Raw genomic sequence first — 22,750 nt, 5'->3', positions numbered from 1 at the left:
TAAATGGATTTCTTTTTGGATTTCATGTAATGGACATATACAAAATAATACAAATTGGCGAAGTGAAATGAAAAAAATTACTTGTTTCAAAAAAGTATAAAAAATATAAGACTTAAAAGTGGTGCGTGCATATGTATTCACCCCCTTTGCTATGAAGACCCTAAATAAGATCTGGTGCAACCAATTACCTTCAGAAGTCACATAATTGGTTAAATAAAGTCCACCTGTGTGCAATCTAAGTGTCACATGATCTGTCACATGGTCTCATTATATATATAAACCTGTTCTGAAAGGCCCCAGAGTCTGCAACACCACTAAGCAAGCGGCATCATGAAAACCAAGGAGCTCTCCAAACAGGTCAGGGACAAAGTGGTGGAGAAGTATGGATCAGGGTTGTGTTATAAAAAATATCAGAAACTTTGAACATCCCACGGAGCACCATTTAAATCCATTATTAAAAAATGGAAAGAATATGGCACCCAAACAAATCTGCCAAGAGAGGGCCACCCACCAACACCCACTAACACTCATGGACCTCCCACCGCCCACCACCCACCGCCCTCCAACACTCATGCCATCAAAAGTAACATAAAATTCAACATACCAATTAGGATCTGGCTAAAAATACTATAGAACCCATTGCCCTATTTGGTTGTGAGGTCTGGGGTCCGCTCACCAACCAAGAATTCACTAAATGGGACAAAAAACAAATTTAGACAACATGCAGAATTCTGCTAAAATATCCTCCGCATGCAAAGTAAAACACCAAATAATGCATGGAAAGCAGAATTAGGCCGATACCCGCTAATTATCAAAATCCAGAAAAGGACCATTAAATTCTACAACTACCTAAAAGGAAGCGATTCCCAAACCTTCCATAACAAAGTATTCACCGACAGAAAGATGAACCTGGAGAAGAGTCCCCTAAGCAAGCTGGTCCTGGGGCTCTGTTCACAAACACAAACAGACCCCACAGAGCCCCAGGACAGCAACACAATTTGACCCAACCAAATCATGAGAAAACAAAAAGAAAATTACTTGACACATTGGAAAGAATTCACAAGAAAACTGAGCAAACTAGAATGTTATTTGGCCCAAAACCGAGAGTACACGTTGCAGAATACCTGACCACTGTGACTGACCAAAACTTAAGGAAAGCTTTGACTCGGTACAAACTCTGTGAGCATAGCCTTGCTATTGAGAAAGGCCGCCGTAGGCAGACCTGGCTTTCAAGAGAAGACAGGCTATGTGCTCACTGCCCACAAAATGAGGTGGAAACTGAGCTGCACTTCCTAACCTCCTGCAAAATGTATGACCATATTAGAGACACATATTTCCCTCAGATTACACAGATCCACAAAGATTTCGAAAACATACCCAATTTTGATAAAATCCCATATCTACTGGGTAAAATTCCACAGTGTACCATCACAGCAGCAAGATGTGTGACCTGCTGTCACAAGAAAAGGGCAACCAGTGAAGAACAAACACCATTGTAAATACAACCCATATTTATGTTTATTTATTTTCTCTTTTTACTTTATCCATTTGCACATCTTTACATCACTGTCTATAAACATAATATGACATTTATAACGTCTTTATTATTTTGGAACTTCTGTAAGTGTAATGTTTACTGTTCATTTTTATTGTTTATTTCACTTTTGTTTATTATCTACTTATTGCCATGTTTCCCATGCCAATAAAGCCCATTGAATTGAATAGAGAGAGAGAGAGAGAGAGAGAGAGAGAGAGAGAGAGAGAGAGAGAGAGAGAGAGAGAGAGAGAGAGAGAGAGAGAGAGAGAGAGAGAGAGAGAGAGAGAGAGAGAGAGAGAGAGAGAGAGAGAGAGAGGAGAGAGAGAGAGAGAGAGAGAGAGAGAGAGAGAGAGAGAGAGAGAGAGAGAGAGAGAGAGAGAGAGAGAGAGAGAGAGAGAGAGAGAGAGAGAGAGACACAGACAGACAGACAGACAGACAGACAGACAGACAGACAGACAGACAGACAGACAGACAGACAGACAGACAGACAGACAGACAGACAGACAGACAGACAGACAGACAGACAGACAGACAGACAGACAGACAGACAGAGGTTTCCAGGTCAAGGAATCATCATATTGCATGTTCAAGTAGACGATCCTTAAACCTGTTTGTTCAAGGATGTACTGTAATTGATTTGTCTAATGTTTAATGAGGAAAGATAATATATTATACCACTTTAATTTCTGAGAAAAGGTACTTGAGGCTAGCTCTCTCATGGACAGGGACATTCGTTATCAACATGTTTATATACTTACTGTCACGCCCTGGCCTTAGTATTCTTTGTTTTCTTTATTATTTTAGTTAGGTCAGGGTGTGACATGGGGAATGTTTGTGTTTTGTTGGTTTTGGGTGTTTCTATGGTAAAGGGGTTGTTGGTGTAGTATATGGGTTTGTGTTGAGTACATGTGTCTAGCGTTAGAGACAGCTGTTTTCGGTTGTCTCTGATTGGGAGCCTTATTTAGGGTAGCCATAGGCTTTCATTTGTTGTGAGTAGTTGTCTATGTGATACGTTTGTAGCCAGTGTGTGCACATCGTTGTTTAGCTTCACGATCGTTTTCTTGTTTTGTTTAGTGTTTAAGTGTTTTTGTTTCGTTTGCCTTCTTCGTTAATAAAAAGGAGATGGCTTATTTTCCTAAAGCTGCGTTTTGGTCCGTCAATCCTCCACACGATCGTGACAGAACTACTCACCATTACAGGACCAAGCGGCATGGAAAGCGGCAACAGGACCTACCTACACAGGATTCGTGGACATGGGAGGAGATACTGGATGGTAAGGGGCCGTGGGCACAACCTGGAGAATATCGCCTTCCTCGTGAAGAGCTGGAGGCAGCTAAAGCCGAGAGGAGGCGATATAAGGAGGCAGCACGGAGACAAGGCTGGAGGCCCGTGAGTACAACCCAAAAATTTCTTGGGGGGGGCCTTAAAGGGAGTGTGGCGAAGTCTGGTAGGAAACCTGCGCCTACTCCCTGTACTTACCGTGGAGAGCGATAGTACGGGCAGACACCGTGTTACGCAGTAGAGCGTGTGCATAGCCCGGTTCGGTACATTTCAGCTCCACGTATCGGCCGGGCTAGACTGAGCGTTGAGCCTTATGTCATGAAGCCGGCCCAACGCATCTGGTCACCAGTGCGTCTCCTCGGGCCGGCGTACATGGCACCAGCCTTACGCATGGTGTCCCCGGTTCGCCTACATAGGCCGGTGCGGGTTATTCCACCTCCCCGCACTGGTCAGGCGACGGGGAGCATACAACCAGGTAAGGTTGGGCAGGCTCGGCGCTCAAGGGAGCCAGTACGCCTGCACGGTCCGGTATTTCCGGCGCCACCTCCCCGCCCCAACCCAGTACCACCAGTGCCTCCTCCACGCACTAGCCATATGGTGCGTGTCTCCAGCCCTTTACCACCAGTGCCTAAACCACGCACCAAGCCTCCTGTGTGTTCCCAGAGTCCTGTGCGTCCTGTTGCTGCTCCCCGCACTAGCCCTGAGATGCGTGTCCCCAGCCCGGTGCCACCAGTCCCGGCACCACGCACCAGGCCTACAGTGCGCCTCAGCCGGCAGGAGTCTGCCGTCTGCACAGCGATGCCTGAACTGCCGTCTCCCAAGCGCCATCTGAGCCATCCGTCTCCCCAGCGCCATCTGAGCCATCCGTCTCCCCAGTGCCATCTGAGCCATCCGTCTCCCCAGCGCCGTCTGAGCCATCCGTCTGCCATGAGCCTGCAAAGCCGCCCGTCTGCCATGAGCCTGCAAAGCCGCCCGTCTGCCATGAGCCTGCAGAGCCGCCCGTCTGCCATGAGCCTACAGAGCCGTCCGCCAGACAGGAGCCGCTAGAGTCGCCCGCCAGACAGGAGCCGCTAGAGTCGCCCGCCAGACAGGAGCCGCTAGAGTCGCCCGCCAGACAGGAGCCGCTAGAGTCGCCCGCCAGACAGGAGCCGCTAGAGTCGCCCGCCAGACAGGAGCCGCTAGAGCCGCCCGCCAGACAGGATCTGCCAGAGCCGCCAACCAGACAGGATCTGCCAGAGCCGCCAACCAGACAGGATCTGCCAGAGCCGCCAACCAGACAGGATCTGCCAGAGCCGCCAACCAGACAGGATCTGCCAGAGCCGCCAACCAGACAGGATCTGCCAGAGCCGCCAGCCAGACAGGATCTGCCAGAGCCGCCAGCCAGACAGGATCTGCCAGAGCCGTCAGCCAGCCATGAGCAGCCAGATCCGTCAGTCAGCCATGAGCAGCCAGATCCGTCAGCTAGCCATGAGCAGCCAGATCCGTCAGCTAGCCATGAGCAGCCAGATCCGTCAGCTAGCCATGAGCAGCCAGATCCGTCAGCTAGCCATGAGCAGCCAGATCCGTCAGCTAGCCATGAGCAGCCAGATCCGTCAGCTAGCCATGAGCAGCCAGATCCGTCAGCTAGCCATGAGCAGCCAGATCCGTCAGCTAGCCTTGAGCAGCCAGATCCGTCAGCTAGCCATGAGCAGCCAGATCCGTCAGCTAGCCATGAGCAGCCAGATCCGTCAGCTAGCCATGAGCAGCCAGATCCGTCAGCTAGCCATGAGCAGCCAGATCCGTCAGCTAGCCATGAGCAGCCAGATCCGTCAGCTAGCCATGAGCAGCCAGATCCGTCAGCTAGCCATGAGCAGCCAGATCCGTCAGCCAGCCATGAGCAGCCAGATCCGTCAGCCAGCCATGAGCAGCCAGATCCGTCAGCCAGCCATGAGCAGCCAGATCCGTCAGCCAGCCATGAGCAGCCAGATCCGTCAGCCAGCCATGAGCAGCCAGATCCGTCAGTTAGCCATGAGGAGCCAGATCCGTCAGTTAGCCATGAGCAGCCAGATCCGTCAGCTAGCCATGAGCAGCCAGATCCGTCAGCTAGCCATGAGCAGCCAGATCCGTCAGCTAGCCATGAGCAGCCAGATCCGTCAGCTAGCCAAGAGCAGCCAGATCCGTCAGCCAGCCATGAGCAGCCAGATCCGTCAGCCAGCCATGAGCAGCCAGATCCGTCAGCCAGCCATGAGCAGCCAGATCCGTCAGCCAGCCATGAGCAGCCAGATCCGTCAGCCAGCCATGGGCCGTCCCTCAGTCCGGAGCTGCAGTCCCTCAGTCCGGAGCTGCCATTCCTCAGTCCGGAGCTGCCATTCCTCAGTCCGGAGCTGCCATTCCTCAGTCCGGAGCTGCCATTCCTCAGTCCGGAGCTGCCCCTTATCCTGGTGCTGCCCCTTATCCTGGGGTTGTCCCTTACCCTGGTACTGCCCCTTAGTTCGGAGCTGCCCCTGACCCTGGTACTGCCCCTTACCCTGGTACTGCCCCTTACCCTGGTACTGCCCCTTACCCTGGTACTGCCCCTTAGTCCGGAGCTGCCCCTTAGTCCGGAACTGCCCCTTAATGCAATGGGGTTAATGTGGAGGGGGGTCATTTGGAGGAAGCTAAGGAGGCGGTTAGGGACTGTGGTGACGTGGGGACCACAACCAGAGCCGGAGCCGCCACCGTGGATGGAAGCCCACCCAGACCCTCCCCTAGACTGTGTAATGGTGCGCCCGGAGTTCGCACCTTAAGGGGGGGGGGTTATGTCACGCCCTGGCCTTAGTATTCTTTGTTTTCTTTATTATTTTAGTTAGGTCAGGGTGTGACATGGGGAATGTTTGTGTTTTTTTTTTTTTGGGTGTTTCTATGGTAAAGGGGTTGTTGGTGTAGTATATGGGTTTGTGTTGAGTACATGTGTCTAGCGTTGTCTATGTATGTTTAGTTGTCTAGGAGAGTCTATGGTTACCTGAATGAGTTCCCAATTAGAGACAGCTGTTTTCGGTTGTCTCTGATTGGGAGCCTTATTTAGGGTAGCCATAGGCTTTCATTTGTTGTGAGTAGTTGTCTATGTGATACGTTTGTAGCCAGTGTGTGCACATCGTTGTTTAGCTTCACGATCGTTTTCTTGTTTTGTTTAGTGTTTAAGTGTTTTTGTTTCGTTTGCCTTCTTCGTTAATAAAAAGGAGATGGCTTATTTTCCTAAAGCTGCGTTTTGGTCCGTCAATCCTCCACACGATCGTGACACTTACAGTCCAGACCTGTGTGTGTGTGTGCACATGCTATTACCCCATTCTATTATTTCTCAGAGAAGTTTCTCTCTCTCTTTCTCTCTCTCTCTCTCTCTCTCTCTCTCTCTACCCATCATTCCTTTCTTTCCTCCCTCTCTCTCGTTCTGGCCCTCTCTGATTAGACAGAGCTAGTGATCTTTTTAATTATCTCTTTACATTAATTAGCCTCATAGACCTGCCTCATTCACTACATGACCAAAAGTATGTGGACAATCATGGTCATTAATATGGAGTTGGTCCTTTGCTGCTATAACAGCAGACTGCTGATGGTGAGGCATGAGTCATCACTCCAGAGAACGCATTTCCACTGCTCCACAGTCCAACGCTGGCGAGCTTTACACCACTACAGTTGATACTTGACATTGCGCATGGTGATCTGAGGCTTGTGTGCGGCTGCTCGGCCATGGAAACCCATTTCATGAAGTTCCTGATGAACAGTTCTTGTGCTGAAGTTGCTTCCAGAGGCAATGTGGAACTCGGTAGTGAGTGTCGGAACTCGGTAGTGAGTGTTGGACCTCGGTAGTGAGTGTTGGACCTCGGTAGTGAGTGTTGGACCTCGGTAGTGAGTGTTGGAACTCGGTAGTGAGTGTTGGACCTCGGGAGTGAGTGTTGGACCTCGGTAGTGAGTGTTGGACCTCGGGAGTGAGTGTTGGACCTCGGTAGTGAGTGTTGGACCTCGGTAGTGAGTGTTGGAACTCGGTAGTGAGTGTTGGACCTCGGGAGTGAGTGTTGGACCTCGGGAGTGAGTGTTGGACCTCGGTAGTGAGTGTTGGACCTCGGTAGTGAGTGTTGGAACTCGGTAGTGCGTGTTGGACCTCGGGAGTGAGTGTTGGACCTCGGGAGTGAGTGTTGGACCTCGGGAGTGAGTGTTGGACCTCGGGAGTGAGTGTTGGACCTCGGGAGTGAGTGTTGGACCTCGGGAGTGAGTGACAGACGCTATGCGCTTCAGCACTGGACGGTCCCGTTCTGTGAACTTGTGAGCTTCTGTGATCCACTTCGCGGCTGAGCCGTTGTTGCTCCTAGACGTTTCCACTTCACAATAACAGCACTTAGAGTTAACCGAGGCAACTCTAGCAGGGCAGACATTTGACGAACTGACTTGTTAAAAAGGTGGCATTCTGTGACGGTGCCACGTTGAAAGTCACTGAGCTCTTCAGTAAGGCCATTCCACTTTCAATGTTTGTCTATGGAGATTGCATGGTTGTGTACTCAATTTCAATACACCTGTCAGCAACTAATTCACTAATTTAAAGGGGTGTCCACATACTGTTGTATAAATAGTATATGTCACTACACCAGATGAGCTTTGATCTCAGCCCTACAAGAAAGGGCTGCCCTATAGGACTGGTAGGGACCAGGACCTATTTCAGGACAAAACTATCAACTTGCATTGCCAAGTAAGTGGTGCAACACCCTCATTATACCGTAACATTAGGCCTACCTTTAAAATATGGCCTGGTCTTCATCCTGGTCAGGTAAATTGTTTACCAGTTTTGCCAATAGGAGAATTTACCTAAAATGTATTCAACTAATATATACCATAAGTGACTCATGAGCAATTAAAATGTGTCATCCATCGTGGTCGTGACTCGTGAAACATTCAATATGGCCGTCTCTCTGTCTGTGACTTCAGCACCATGGACAGCATCACTGCATTCAGATTCGAGAGAGTTCTCCGCAGGAGGCAATTGTACAATTTCATTGCATGACATTGCAAAACAAGTCACGTTTTCACTTCCGCAATGTCCTCCAGAAGTTATTTAGAATACTAATCCCCAGGAGGTCCAGCCATGCTAGCCTCTCCTAGCAGGGAAATTGAGCCTATAATGCACCTTTTCCTCATAATGAGAATTATGACGACTGGTAATTGACTACATATAAATTCTGATAGTTCAGCAGGATGTTTTTGCCATTAATTAGGCTTGCTTAGCCTCGGGACCAAACTTCCCTTCACTTCGTCGTTCTACCTACTGTACGTCTTTAAATGGCGTGTTTTGGAAAGTGAGTAGAGGGAGGGACGGTAATTCTCGTGTGTGAGAATCTAGTGCGAGCCCATCAGTTGCGCTGAGTAGCGCGAACAGAGCAGCGCTGTAGAGAAGCGCGTTCACAGAGAGAGGGGGATAGAGAGAGAAAGAGAGAGAAAGAGAGAGAGAGAGAGAGATAGAGAGAGAAAGAGAGAGAGAGAGAGAGAGAGAGAGAGATTGATCCATTCCGGGGACAGAGAAAGAGAGCGCTGCACTGGTAATAACCTTCTTATCACCTTACCATCATCATCACGAGCATCTACTGGATGTACTAAAACCAAACGGTGTTTTGCTGTGTATGAGACTTTATTTGGGATTATTGAGATATTGTTTGAACCTTTTTACGGCAATGAAGGTAAGAATAGCTGTTTTTTTTTGTATTTAAGAAATAACAATATTCTCTGTTCTTTATTTTACTGAGTGTAACCGGTAAAACGGCTCATGTATTCTACAACAGTTTTGGGTTTATTTTGAAATCTTCAAAAGGTTATCTTTGGACGAGGGGATACAGTGAGACACGTACATTTTGCGTCGGCCAGTTTTGGGGATGTTTTAGACTGATGTGGAATTCTAGGACCACTGGACGATTTTTTGGGAGAAGAAGAACTCTCCTTATCAACAAAAAAAGTAAGTAACTTATATGGCGTTTGAAACAAGCAATTTGTGGATAAGGTCAAGGCATAATTATTAGGCTATAAATATAGCTCGTCGTGTTGAGGAGGGAAACGCAAGCATGGCAAAGTTTCAGTTCATTTAACGGCTGTATAAATGCGCTCACACACCGCTCCGAACATTCTGGGACTAATCATCTGAATACAAGGATGCGTCATAATATGAACTATCACCACCAATGCATCAACTTGTAATTACACAATATTCCAGTAAACGAAGGAACGAACCCCAAATCCTGTAACAAATCATTGTTGGTCACATCCTCCCGACTGCTCTCGTGCCTGGAGCAGGAATTGAGCGCGAGGAGGAGAGAGCATCACGAAGTAGGCTACCTTCGCTCTCCGTTGATATAGTCTTTATCGGAGCCCCATGGTTGAAAATGTATTTTGAATGATTGGAATAGTTTATGTAAGTTTATTGCAGCTGATAGAGTCTAACAATTCAACATTCCTTCAGGTGATGAAGATCAATGTGCTGGTAAAAGCGGGCATGTGGTCGGGCCCTCTGAGTTGGCTGTTCTTTGTAAGGATACATATTTGTATTTCAAGGACAACCCTTCAAATGTAGATGAAGGCACACGGCCAGAGGTAGCCTATAGGCCTATATTCCAATCGAAGTAGATAAACCCTATAAGAGTAAAAAATATGACCACTAATTCACAAATCACATTATTTTCTATAGGTAATGACAGAAAACTCCAAAGCTGAAAAGTGTGTTTGACCTGTAAGGCATTTCGAAGCAGCAGCAGCAGGGGATGTTAAAGTCTAGCGGGATTTGATGTCATATTAAACCGTACCACCCCCCAATGAGATTCCCCCTCAATGAGACAGAATCTCGGTGCTGAGTGATTGTGACAGATAGGGAACGCAGCGGAGGGAGGCAGAGAGCTCACAGTGTGAAATACATTACCCCCGACACATGAACCTTCACCTGTTCTGTCAAATAAATTGCACACCATCCCCCCTCATAGATTTAACTCAAAATAAAGTTTACAACCACACCTTAGTGCTGAGCTATTAACCAAATTGTCAGTTATTTTTGTTTTTTTAAACAACTAATTGTCTGACATTGGTTCAATTATTTGAATTCCTTCTTTTTTTTTTATCATGTTTTTAATGTGAGCTCAAGAGTGCCACAGAATGAGTCCTAATACCCATACAACCTAGATGTCAACAGGGAAATGGTTCCAATCAGGGAAATTGTTCCAATCGTTTTTCTTTCATTCATTTTTCCCATAGGGGATTTTAGAAACACTTAGAATAAGGGCTGTGTTTTTTTGTACTGTAGGCTTACCCTGGCATGACGTTTTGATAACCGTGTAAATCTCTATAGGACAAGGTGACTTTCATCAATATATTCACCTCTATTTACCCCCCAAAATGAAATGCTAATTAGTTGCTAATTTGGCTGTCATAAAGAACTACACGTTTAAAAAAAAATGTATTTAACTAGGCAAGTCAGTTAAGAACCAATTCTTATTTACAATGACAGCCCACCTCGGCCAAACCCTAACCTGGACGACGCTGGGCCAATTGTGCGCCGCCCTATGGGACTCCCAATTGGTGGAAAAACGATTGGAACCATTTCCCTGTTTGACCGCTAGGTTTTATGGGTATTATGACATCTCCACTATGGAGCTCTATGGGCAGATTGCTCTGCAGTTTATCTAGAGATAAATCAGATAATGCCCGGACTGTAGAATGTAGTAGGGAGTTGTAATTTCCAACAGGCCAATGTCCTACATAGTTTAGTGCAGAAAACATAACTACAATGGCCACAATCCATTGCGCAGCTACATCATCTGATCTGTTTCTTTTACGCCTGCTATGAATGCGTGATAAAGAGGGGATTCGCGAGGGTTCTCTACCTGAAAATACATGATCTAAGTGATTGGTTGTTGGTATTCAGCAGTCATAACAGTAGACGTTATTTTCTTTTAAATACTAAAGTAGTGATTTTTGTCAGACAGCAAGGGAGCAGATCTATAGAGATGAGATGACTTGGAATGAAACAATAGTCAAATTAAAGTGTAATATTACACAACTGATATTTTTTTATTAAAGTAAAGTGAATATATGATGGTTAAGCTCTGCCAGGTTGGAGGGGGAGCGTTGCTGCACAGCTATTTTCAGGTATTTCCAGAGATGTACGTTCGGGTTAAATTCGGGATCTGGTTGGGCCACTCAAGGACATTCAGAGACTACTTCTGCGTTGTCTTGGCTGTGTGCTTAGGGTTGTTGTCCTGTTGGAAGGTGAACCGTCACCCCAGTCTGAGGTCCTGAGCGCTCTGGAGCAGTTTTTCATCTCTGTACTTTGCTCCGTTCATCATTGCCTTGATCCTGACTAGTCTCCCAGTCCCTGCCGCTGAAAAACATCTCCACAGCATGATGCTGCCACCACCACGCTTCACCGTAGGGATGGTGTCAGGTTTCTCCAGACGTTAAGCTTGGCATTTAGGCCAAAGAGTTCAATCTTGGTTTCATCAGACCAGAGAACCTTCAATGCTGCAGCCATGTTTTGGTACCCTTCCCCAGATCTGTGCCTCGACACAATCCTGTCTCGGAGCTCTACGGACAATTCCTTTGACCTCATGGCTTGGTTTCTTCTCTGACATGCAATGTCAACTTATATAGACTGGTGTGTGCCTTTCCAAATCATCTCTCAATTGGATTTACCACAGGTGGACTCCAATCATGTTGTTGAAACATCTCAAGGATGATGAATTTAAGCAGGATGCACCTGAGTTCAATTTCAAGTCTCATAGCAAAGGGACTGAATACATGTTTATTATTTGTAATACATTTGCAAACAATACTAAAAACCTGTTTTTGCTTAGTCGTTATGAGGTATTGTGTATAGATTGCTGGGGAATATCTTTCTTCATAAATCCATTTTAGAATATGGCTGTAACGTAACAAAATGTGGAAAAAGTCAATGGTTCTGAATACTTTCTCAAAACACTGTATATTATACACAGTAGAAAGATTTCTCAGTGGCCAGGATTGCACAAAAAAGTAAGGGATTTATTTCCATTGTGTTCCCTATAAATGAATATGTAGTGCGTATACAAAACAACTTCCCATATACCAAATAAAAATTACAGGCTAAATGGGTTTCCACCTCATTTGCAACTATAGGCAAATGTTGCGTAGCTATAGGAAATGTGCCAATCTGGTATTGGTATGTGCTCTCTAGTCAACAGCTCGCAGATACAGTGGGGGTATAGCCTACTACATGATGAGATTATGGACAAAAGTGGACAAGTTATTTTTTTGTGTGACAAATGGCAGCCAAACATCAATCATGTCACCAGAATAAGACCCTCAATATTTATTGAAAGGGATCATCAAACTCATCACCCTATGAAGTTCATATTTACTGATTTCATCTGTACCCTAATATTCTGCATGCTTTCCCATGATGTCATGACATGTTTTATCCGACATGTACTTTACCCACTTAAAAAGGTTGGATGGAAACCTGACTAATGTTAAGCCTTTTTGAGGATGCTGGAAGACAAACGCTGGCATGCCTAGATAAGACTTGAAGTAGCCTAATCAGATTTGTACCGTCTGCACAGGGAGTCAGGAAGCAGGTGCAGTGAGTCAGTTTAATATGGACGAACATAGAACGATACAAAAGAGAAACGTTGGACAAGGATACATAACCAATACTGGCTGATAACTGATAACAAAAGAGTGCTATGTAAAAGGGTAAGTAATCAGGGAGTAATGACGTCCAGGTGTGACTGATGATGAGACGCAGGTGTGCGTAAAGATGGGTTGCCATACCGGTGCCATACCGGTGCAAGGAGCGGGCCGGTCCAGACGATACCGGTGTTAGTAGACCAGCAACGTTGAGCGCCGGAGAGGGGGAGCAGGAGTAGATGTGACAGTTCATGACAGTTCAGCTCATGACTGGAGGGCAGCTCATGACTGGAGGGCAGCTCATGACCGGAGGGCAGCTCATGACCGGAGGGCAGCTCATGACCGGAGGGCAGCTCCTGACCGGAGGGCAGCTCCTGACCGGAGGGCAGCTCCTGACCGGAGGGCAGCTCCTGACTGGCTGGCGGCTCTGGCGGCTCCTGACTGGCTGGCGGCTCTGGCGGCTCCTGACTGGCTGGCGGCTCTGGCGGCTCCTGACTGGCTGGCGGCTCTGGCGGCTCCTGACTGGCTGGCGGCTCTGGCGGCTCCTGACTGGCTGGCGGCTCTGGCGGCTCCTGACTGGCTGGCGGCTCTGGCGGCTCCTGACTGGCTGGCGGCTCTGGCGGCTCCTGACTGGCTGGCGGCTCTGGCGGCTCCTGACTGGCTGGCGGCTCTGGCGGCTCCTGACTGACGGACGGCTCTGGCGGCTCCTGACTGACGGACGGCTCTAGCGGCTCCTGACTGACGGGCGGCTCTAATGGCTCGGGACAGACGGCCGGCTCTAATGGCTCTGCGCTGGGCAGACAGATGGCTCAGAAGGCGCTGGGCAGACAGATGGCTCAGACGACGCTGGGCAGACAGATGGCTCAGACGGCGCTGGGCAGACAGATGGCTCAGACGGCACTGGGCAGACAGATGGCTCAGAAGGCGCTGGGCAGACAGATGGCTCAGACGGCGCTGGGCAGACAGATGGCTCAGACGGCGCTGGGCAGACAGATGGCTCAGACGGCGCTGGGCAGACAGATGGCTCAGACGGCGCTGGGCAGACAGATGGCTCAGACGGCGCTGGGCAGACAGATGGCTCAGACGGCGCTGGGCAGACAGATGGCTCAGACGGCGCTGGGCAGACAGGCAGTGCAGAAGGCGTTGGGCAGACGGCCGACTCTACCCTGCTGAGGCGCACAGTAGGCCTGGTGCGTGGTGCCGGAACTGGAGGTACCGGGATGACGGCACGCACTTCAAGGCTAGTGCGGGGAGCAGGGACAGGGCACACTGACCTCTCGAAGCGCACTATAGGCCTGGTGCGTGGTACCGGAACTGGAGGTACCGGGCTGAGGGCACGCACCTCAGGGCGAGTGCGGGGAGAAGGAACAGTGCGTACAGGGCTCTGGAGACGCACAGATGGCTTAGTGCGTGGTGCCGGAACTGGAGGCACTGGGCTGGAGACACGCACCATAGGGAGAGTGCGTGGAGGAGGAACAGGGCTCTTAAAACGCACTGGAAGCCTGGTGCGTGGTGTAGGCACTGGTGGTACTGGGCTGGAGCGAGGAGGTAGCGCCGGAAATACCGGACCGTGTAGGCGTACTGGCTCCCTTGAGCACTGAGCCTGCCCAACCTTACCTGGTTGCATGCTCCCCGTAGCCCGTCCAGTGCGGGGAGGTGGAATAACCCGCACTGGGCTGTGTTGGCGAACCGGGGACACCATGCGTAAGGCTGGTGCCATGTAAGCCGGCCCAAGGAGACGTACTGGTGGCCAGATATGTAGGGCCGGCCTCATGACATTTGGCTCAATGCCCAATCTAGCCCTACCAGTGCGGGGAGGTGGAATAACCCGCACTGGGCTATGCACCCGTACAGGAGACACCGTGTGCTCTACTGCGTAACATGGTGTCTGCCCGTACTCCCGCTCTCCACGGTTAGCCTGGGAAGTGGGCGCAGGTCTCGTACCTGCCCTCGGCCCACTACCTCTTAGCCACCCCCAAGAAATTTTTGGGTGGTACTCACGGGCTTTTCGGGCTTCCGTGCTAGACGTGTCCCCTCATAACTCCGGTTCCCTTCTCCGGTTGCCTCTGCTCTCCTCAGTGCCTCCAGCTGTTCCCATGGGAGGCGATCCCTTCCAGCCAGGATCTCCTCCCATGTGTAGCAACATTTCCCGTCCAAAACATCCTCCCAAGTCCATTCCTCCTTCTTGCGCTGCTGCTGTCGTTGCTGTCCGTTAACCCGCTGCTTGATCTGGGTTTGGTGGGTGATTCTGTAACGGCTCTCTTTCGGTGAGTGAGTTGACCAAGGCGCAGCGGGTTGTGAATACATAATGAACTTTATTAAACAAGACGAAACTAAACACACGAAGAACACTTGAATAATTTTACAAAACAACAAAACGAACTAGACAGACCTAAACTATGAACTTACATGAAACGAGGAACACATAAACAGGAACGACCGAACGAACGAGACGAGACAGTACCGTGTGGTGTAACAAACACAGACACAGCGACAATCACCCACAAACAAACAGTGAGAACACCCTACCTTAATATGACTCTCAATTAGAGGAAAACGCAAAACACCTGCCTCTAATCAAGAGCCATACCAGGCAACCCAAAACCAACATAGAAACGGAAAACATAGACTGCCCACCCAAAACTCACGCCCTGACCATCACACACATAAAAAACATCAGAAAACAGGTCAGGAACGTGACACAACCCTCCAATATTTTAGTCCCAAATTTAGATCTGTCGCTAACGGTATCTCATGCCACCTTCTCATATCCGTTGGCCTTGAATAATTAATCGCATATATAACAGAAAATGTGAGCGATATATAGTAATGCATCCTTTAACGGGTTTAGCCTAATGCCAACAGAAATGAGATGGAAATCTGACTACGCCAGTGGAGGCTGCTGAGGGGATAACAGCTCATAATAACGTCTGGAACTGAATGGAATGGCATCAAACCACGTTTTTTATGTATTTGATATCATTCCACTGATGCCACTCCAGCCATTAAAACGAGCCCGTCCTCCCCAATTAAGGTGCCCCCAACCTCCTGTGGACTATGCCTATAGTTCATGTGTGTAGCCTATAATTGAGTCGTTGAATATGTAGCCTAATATAAGGCATGCGCATTACATAAAACATACCTTATCTGTTTTAACAGCAATTACAGGCCTAATATGCAGGGACAAAAAAATCTGACTAAGCCTAGAGTATATTATAATGGAGTCCTTGAATATGTTATATAAACCCTGAAACATTGTTTAAATTCAAGAGATGGACACCCGATCCCATACTATTGTGCTCCCAATAACTCATCCTGATTGACTGAAGCAGGTCTAGAGAGAGGCAGCATGGGCCATTTTCATAGTGAGACTAGCTGGATATCAGGTTTCATGGAAGCATGGCCCCTTAGCTAATTATCACTACCACTTCTGAATGACAACCTGTGTACCTTATTAGCTGATACTAGGTCTGCTTCCCCATAGGCCCTGGTCAAATGTAGTGCGCTATGTAGGCAATATGGTGCCATCTGGAGGATGCACACTAAGCCTTCTGCATCTATATATCTCTCACTATGGGGCAATAACATGGACATACTGTATATCAATTGGTTACAGGTCAATACACCCTTCCACGCCCTTTGACCTCTCTCTTATCTCTAGACGGATTTACCTTTAGATAGTGGTAGTTAGCATGACTACGACTTCTCAATGACAACGCTAACTAGTACCTTATCAGCTAATACTACAGTACTGTATCTTACATTTGAGTCATTTAGCAGACGCTATAATCCAGAGAGATTTACAGGAGCAATTAGGGTTAAGTGCCTTGCTCAAGGGCACATCAACAGATTTTTCACCTAGTCAGCTCGGGGATTCAAACCAGCAAACTTTCTGTTACTGGCCCGACGTTACTGGCCCAACGCGCTTAACCGCTAGGCTACCTGCCTCCTCACAGTGGAGGAAAAGCGTTGACAGGACATACCAATGGGTCACTAAGCCTTTCCAGGCCCTGTAACCTCTCTCTAGACCTACTATCCCCAGAAGGAATCACCTTTAGACAGGCCCAGAGAGCAGAGCAGGCTCAACAATGGCGGTTGTCAATGACTGCGTCCCAAATGGCACTCTATAGAGTGCACTACTTTTAATCAAGGCTCTGGTCAAAAGTAGTTTACTGCGTAGGAAATAGGGTGCCATTAGGGACGTAGTCCAATAGAGAGCAGGCCCAGGATGGTGGTTGAGTCATTGGCAATGAGAGCCACCACATTGTATTAGCATTAGAGAGTATCTGTGCCCAGAAGTCAACATAAGGCTTACTGCTCTCTGCAAATAGATTTACTTCTCAGAACAGGCAGGTGGTTAAAGAGCCTATTGTGTGTCAGCATATGTTGCTCTGGTAACACCATGATTGGACTAGGCATTTGTCTGGGGCTGAAGAGACCATGGCCAGAGACCACACAATGACAAGGGCAGCAGGCTGGATGAGTACACACGTTGGCCTACTACTGTATGTAGAAGGATATAAGGCTTATCTGACTGAAGACAGTGAATTAATAATCTTTTGTATTGCTCTTTTGAGCTCATGAAAGATTACAAGATAAATGTTTGGTTAGACTTATGACTTTTAATTGGATGGTTAATAAAGGCCTCATGTCGTGTTTAGGTCACTGGTAGGGTAATGAGTTCCCTTTCAGCCAGTCAACTTCGGTACAACATACTATGGGGGCATCACACTTTCACAACTTCGATTGAAGGATTTACAATCACGCCTGACAAGGCCAAAATAAGGCCTCGCTGGAAGCCCTGCCTTCCACAGGTGTTAAGCTTGAGGATCAGATTCATTCCTTCAATTATTCCACTCCTTACCTCGATGTGAACAGGAACGATTCACGCTACTAAGTCAAACAGTTGGAACATGAGACTGTGTTGTGCCAACTAAGCTGTCCCTTAGTGGTAGATGGTGCTCACCCTCTGGACATTGCAGTAGTAGTAAAATCACAGGGGAAGCCAATCCCCCCAAAAAATTGTGTATTGTGCTGTGATAATTGTGTTGTTTGCTCTATAACCTGTTAGTTCATATGCCTTGACACCGTGATCCTGTATGTAGGCCTAAGGCCAAGACCATAAGAAGACACAGTGACAGAATACATTCAACCACAAATTTATTTCATTACAAAACCGGAGAGCAACATCTGTCCAGTGAAGTCTACAAAACATATTGCATGTAACAAACAGTTACATGACCTACAGCGTAGTCAAGCAAGGTGTCATGACTGGCCTGTGAGGATCAGGTCTACAGAGATATCTCTCCCTCCCGCAGAGGGAAAGAGGTATGGCGGTGGGGGGGTTTATGACCTCACGCCCATCGCAAATTATAAGGCAGCAGACCAACTCCTTTCTGGTCTCTAATGTGAGAGATCGGAATGTCTGTGTGCCTTGTGAAGAGTCTACTACCCAAAACTACAGAACATCAAATAAATGGACTTTGGGACAATAAATTTCATCATCCGAATGGGTGGGAATAATTATGGAGGGGATATGAAAATGAATGTCTATTTTATCATGTCATTGAAAGTTAAATGAGGACGTTATAACAAAAAATATTGGAATTTGAAGAGTTTTCATAATGTGTATATGATGTTTACATCCTTCACTGTGTAGAAAATATCCAGATTAAATAGAATGTTTTTATTTTGATGAGGCTGTGATTTTAGTTGTCTAACGAGATCATAGTAAATTGTGATACCTTGCCTTGTAACTAGCTACGCCCCTGGGAACCCAGAGAGTGTGTCATAAAGACGGAAACACCACCTATCTACCCTAGGGTATAAACATGTGAGTTAAGAATTTACATATCAGACTAGAGGACCATGCGCTGCAGCCAGGGTCCACAATTATTGGACGACCCCAAAATGCAACACGAGGTTGAAGAGGACAAATTAACCTCTTAAGTGCTCAGATTCATTCCTTCAATGTATCACCTGTGGAATGCAGGACTTACAGCGAGTCACAGATTTAATTGGCCTTGTCAGGCATGATTGTAGATCCTTCAACCGAAGTCACGAGAGTACGACTCCCCATAGTATGTTGTACCGCATTTACCTCCTACATGGAACAGTAGTAATACTCAATCATAATGTAAAAAACAGATTCTGACCACGTGGCCTGACAGGGAAGAGGATATTCTGTTATTGGGCCAGGTCAAAAGGCCATGAAAAACTCTGGGCTCTAATATTTGGTCCTATGCTGCTTGCTAACACATGCACAAGGCAAAATTATAGATGTTTCTTAAAATGCATATTACCACGCTCCGAGCACGCATATTGGAGGACAGGAGAGTCTGAGTCCAAATCAAAGTATGCTAAACGGACCACAGAGGGCACTTCTCGAATGTGTACTCTGTTTGTACATATTTTAAAGCATGCATCGATGCAAGCTTCAACAGAAAGTATGCACAGAAATATCCCGCAACCATGTATAAAATTGTTAAAATGTCTTTAAATTTCTTTTAATTATTTGAGCTGAAGCGAGAGAAAATAAAATCTGACTTCGGAATTACATGTTGCTGATTAACATCTCTAATGTTGCCTGAATAAAAATATTTTATCTTGATAAGTTAATAAATATATGCTGTGTTAATTTTGTCATGTTTACCTGTCTACAATACACACTGTAGTGTTCGTAGATCGCAAGCCCATGGTAAGTCAATAGGGCTAACTGGCTAGCTAGCTAACCACAAAGAATTCGTAGCTAGCTACTCACGGAAAATGTACATTTACCTTGCATAACATCAGTTATAGGTACATTTTGCCTGTTTAACTAACTGGCTAGCTGGATTATTACGATTCACATATATTGAATGGTAATATTCACATAATTATAAGTATTGTGTATATTTTGTTTTGTGTCTATTGTTGCCATTGTCCTGGCTGGAAGAAGGTTCAGTGAATGGGAAGTGCAGCGTGAGGTAATACAGTAAGGGGAGTGAAAGTGCTTCTCAAATGTAATGTTTTATTTGTTCTCTACGCTCTTGTACTCACAAGAACGTGCTCAAGAGAACATCCTCAGAGAATGCACTTGGAACATGAGTGTGTGGAGCACTGTAGTATGTATATTGAGAAACACCTAGAGTGTATTTATATTTGCATATTCATAAACATTCCCCGCACCTATGGGAGCTACTTCATCAAGTGGGTAGCATCCATAACATCTTCAAGAATAGCTGTTTATGATGGTAATCCCCTGACGATATGGGAATGAAAGGGAATATGGTGCTGCTGGATAATTAGTCATTTTTATCAGGCTGCAGAAGGTACTTAGGGATACAGTGAATGGTTAGCTACAGTGCATTTGGAAAGTCTTAGAAGACTCCTTCCTTTTTTCTACATTTTTTTTAACGTTACAGCCTTATTCTAAAATGGATAAAATAAAATGTTCATCAATCTATACCCAATACCCCATAATGACAAAGCAAAAACAGATTTTTATTTTTTTTGCAATTATAAGTAAAAACAAAAATACCATATTTGCATAAGTATTCAGACCCTTTGCAATGAGACCCTTTAGTATGAGAATTGAGCTCAGGTGCATTCTGTTTCCATTGATCATGCTTGAGATGTTTCTATAACTTGATTGGAATCCACCCGGTCAACAGCACTGTACCCCCCACAGCAACTCGCCCAAGCCTTCCCCATTTCTCCTTCTCCCAAATCCAGTCAGCTGATGTTCTGAAAGAGCTGCAAAATCTGGACCCCTACAAATCAGCCGGGCTAGACAATCTGGACCCTTTCTTTCTAAAATGATCTGCCAAAATTGTTGCAATCCCTATTACTAGCCTGTTCAACCTCTCTTACGTGTCGTCTGATATTCCCAAAGATTGGAAAGCAGCTGTGGTCATCCCCCTCTTCAAAGGGGGGGACACTCTTGACCCAAACTGCTACAGACCTATATCTATCCTACCCTGCCTTTCTAAGGTCTTCGAAAGCCAAGTCAACAAACAGATTACCGACAATTTCGAATCCCACCGCACCTTCTCCGCTATGCAATCTGGTTTAAGAGCTGGTCATGGGTGCACCTCAGCCACGCTCAAGGTCCTAAACGATATCTTAACCGCCATCGATAAGAAACAACACTGTGCAGCCTTATTCTTTGACCTGGCCAAGGCTTTCGACTCTGTCAATCACCACATCCTCATCGGCAGACTCGATAGCCTTGGTTTCTCAAATGATTCCCTCGCTTGGTTCACTAACTACTTCTCTGATAGAGTTCAGTGTGTCAAATCGGAGGGCCTGTTGTCCGGGTCTCTGGCAGCCTCTATGGGGGTGCCACAGGGTTCAATTCTTGGGCCTACTCTCTTCTCTGTATACATCAATGATGTCGCTCTTGCTGCTGGTGTGTCTCTGATCCACCTCTACGCAGACGACACCATTCTGTATACTTCTGGCCCTTCTTTGGACACTGTGTTACCAACCCTCCCGACGAGCTTCAATGCCATACAACTCTCCTTCCATGGCCTCCAACTGCTCTTAAATACAAGTAAAACTAAATGCATGCTCTTCAACCGATCGCTGCCTGCATCTGCCCGCCCGTCCAGCATCACTACTCTGGACGGTTCTGACTTAGAATATGTGGACAACTAGAAATACCTAGGTGTCTGGTTAGACTGTAAACTCTCCTTCCAGACTCACATCAAACATCTCCCATCCAAAGTTAAATCTAGAATTGGCTTCCTATTTCGCAACAAAGCATCCTTCACTCATGCTGCCAAACATACCCTCGTAAAACTGACCATCCTACCGATCCTCAACTTCGGCGATGTCATTTACAAAATAGCCTCCAATACCCTACTCAATAAATTGTATGCAGTCTATCACAGTGCCATCCGTTTTGTCACCAAAGCCCCATATACTACCCACAACTGTGACCTGTACGCTCTCGTTGGCTGGCCCTCGCTTCATACTCGTCGCCAAACCCACTGGCTCCAGGTAATTTACAAGACCCTGCTAGGTAAAGTCCCCCCTTATCTCAGCTCGCTGGTCACCATAGCAGCACCTACCTTTAGCACACGCTCCAGCAGGTATATCTCTCTGGTCACCCCCAAAACCAATTCTTTCTTTGGCCGCCTCTCCTTCCAGTTCTCTGCTGCCAATGACTAGAACGAACTACATAAATCTCTGAAACTGGAAACACTTATCTCCCTCACTAGCTTTAAGCACCAGCTGTCAGAGCAGCTCACAGATTACTGCACCTCTACATAGCCCATCTATAATTTAGCCCAAACATCTCCCTCTTCCCCTACTGTATTTATTTATTTATTTATTTTGCTCCTTTGCACACCATTATTTCTACTTTGCATATTCTTCCACTGCAAATCTACCATTCCAGTGTTTTACTTGCTATATTGTATTTACTTCGCCACCATGGCCTTTTTTTGGCCTTTACCTCCCTTATCTCACCTCATTTGCTCACATTGTATATAGACTTATTTTTCTACTGTATTATTGACTGTATGTTTGTTTTACTCCACGTGTAATTCTGTGTTGTTGTATGTGTCGAACTGCTTTGCTTTATCTTGGCCAGGTCGCAATTGTAAATGAGAACTTGTTCTCAACTTGCCTACCTGGTTAAATAAGGGTTAAATAAAAAAAAAATAAAAAAAATATTCACCCACTCAAAAAGACAGACGAAAAGGTATTTGGACTTTCCAATGTGTTATGTATCTCTATCTTAAAGCACAACCAAATTCCAATGGATTTTTGATTTAGTTGTCACCTAAAAGGTTATCACTGCGCTTTCAACAATTTTAACAGCACAGCAAAGTTCAAATGGGAATACAATGTCAGATAGTTCATTTATTTATTCAACAGATTTAATGCGTTGTCTCTGTTCTTCGTCTAATAGTATAACTAAATGACCTGGATGGCAGTTGAGATTAAATTAAATGGTTCAAGTGATGTTGTTCGAGATTCTGCACAGAATTTTCAGCAATTGTGAAGTTCTCCACAGACCTGCGACGACCTATGCATGCTCTCTTGAACATGTTATAGTTACAGTAACCTCTAAATGTGGCCATGGATGTGTTACTCATTTTAAGGTTGAACGTTACATTATTTGATAAGATAGCCTTAACTTTAGGCAATTTACTGTAAAACAGAAGTAATATTTAATTGTGTTTGGTTGACAACGCAACTCAATATCAACATTTAAAGGAGACGTATCTACTGCTTGGATTGATCCGTCTGAGCCACTGGCTTGATCCCATTCTTTAACACTCGAACCGCCTAGGCCAA

General features: G+C 46.5%; 1 protein-coding gene across 3 annotated transcripts in view; it reads left to right on the top strand.

Moving 5' to 3' along the window:
- The first annotated feature begins 8,275 nt into the window (after positions 1–8,275).
- Positions 8,276–22,750, top strand: part of LOC129824863 (neurexin-3b-like) — a 41,029-nt gene continuing 26,554 nt past the window's right edge. Inside the window, exons 1-2 of one of the 3 annotated variants that reach the window (XM_055884395.1) lie at positions 8,278–8,499; positions 8,631–8,771. The gene's annotated coding sequence lies outside the window, so the exon portion shown is untranslated. Of the gene's footprint in view, positions 8,500–8,630; positions 8,772–22,750 lie in introns of all 3 variants that reach the window. The other 2 variants (XM_055884396.1, XM_055884394.1) reach the window with 2 other exon arrangements.

This window comes from Salvelinus fontinalis, chromosome 27 (assembly GCF_029448725.1).
Source record: "Salvelinus fontinalis isolate EN_2023a chromosome 27, ASM2944872v1, whole genome shotgun sequence".
In the NCBI taxonomy this organism is placed as follows: Eukaryota; Metazoa; Chordata; class Actinopteri; order Salmoniformes; family Salmonidae; genus Salvelinus; species Salvelinus fontinalis.
Note: the sequence above shows the minus strand (reverse complement) of the source record. Positions and strands in the feature narration are given on the sequence as shown.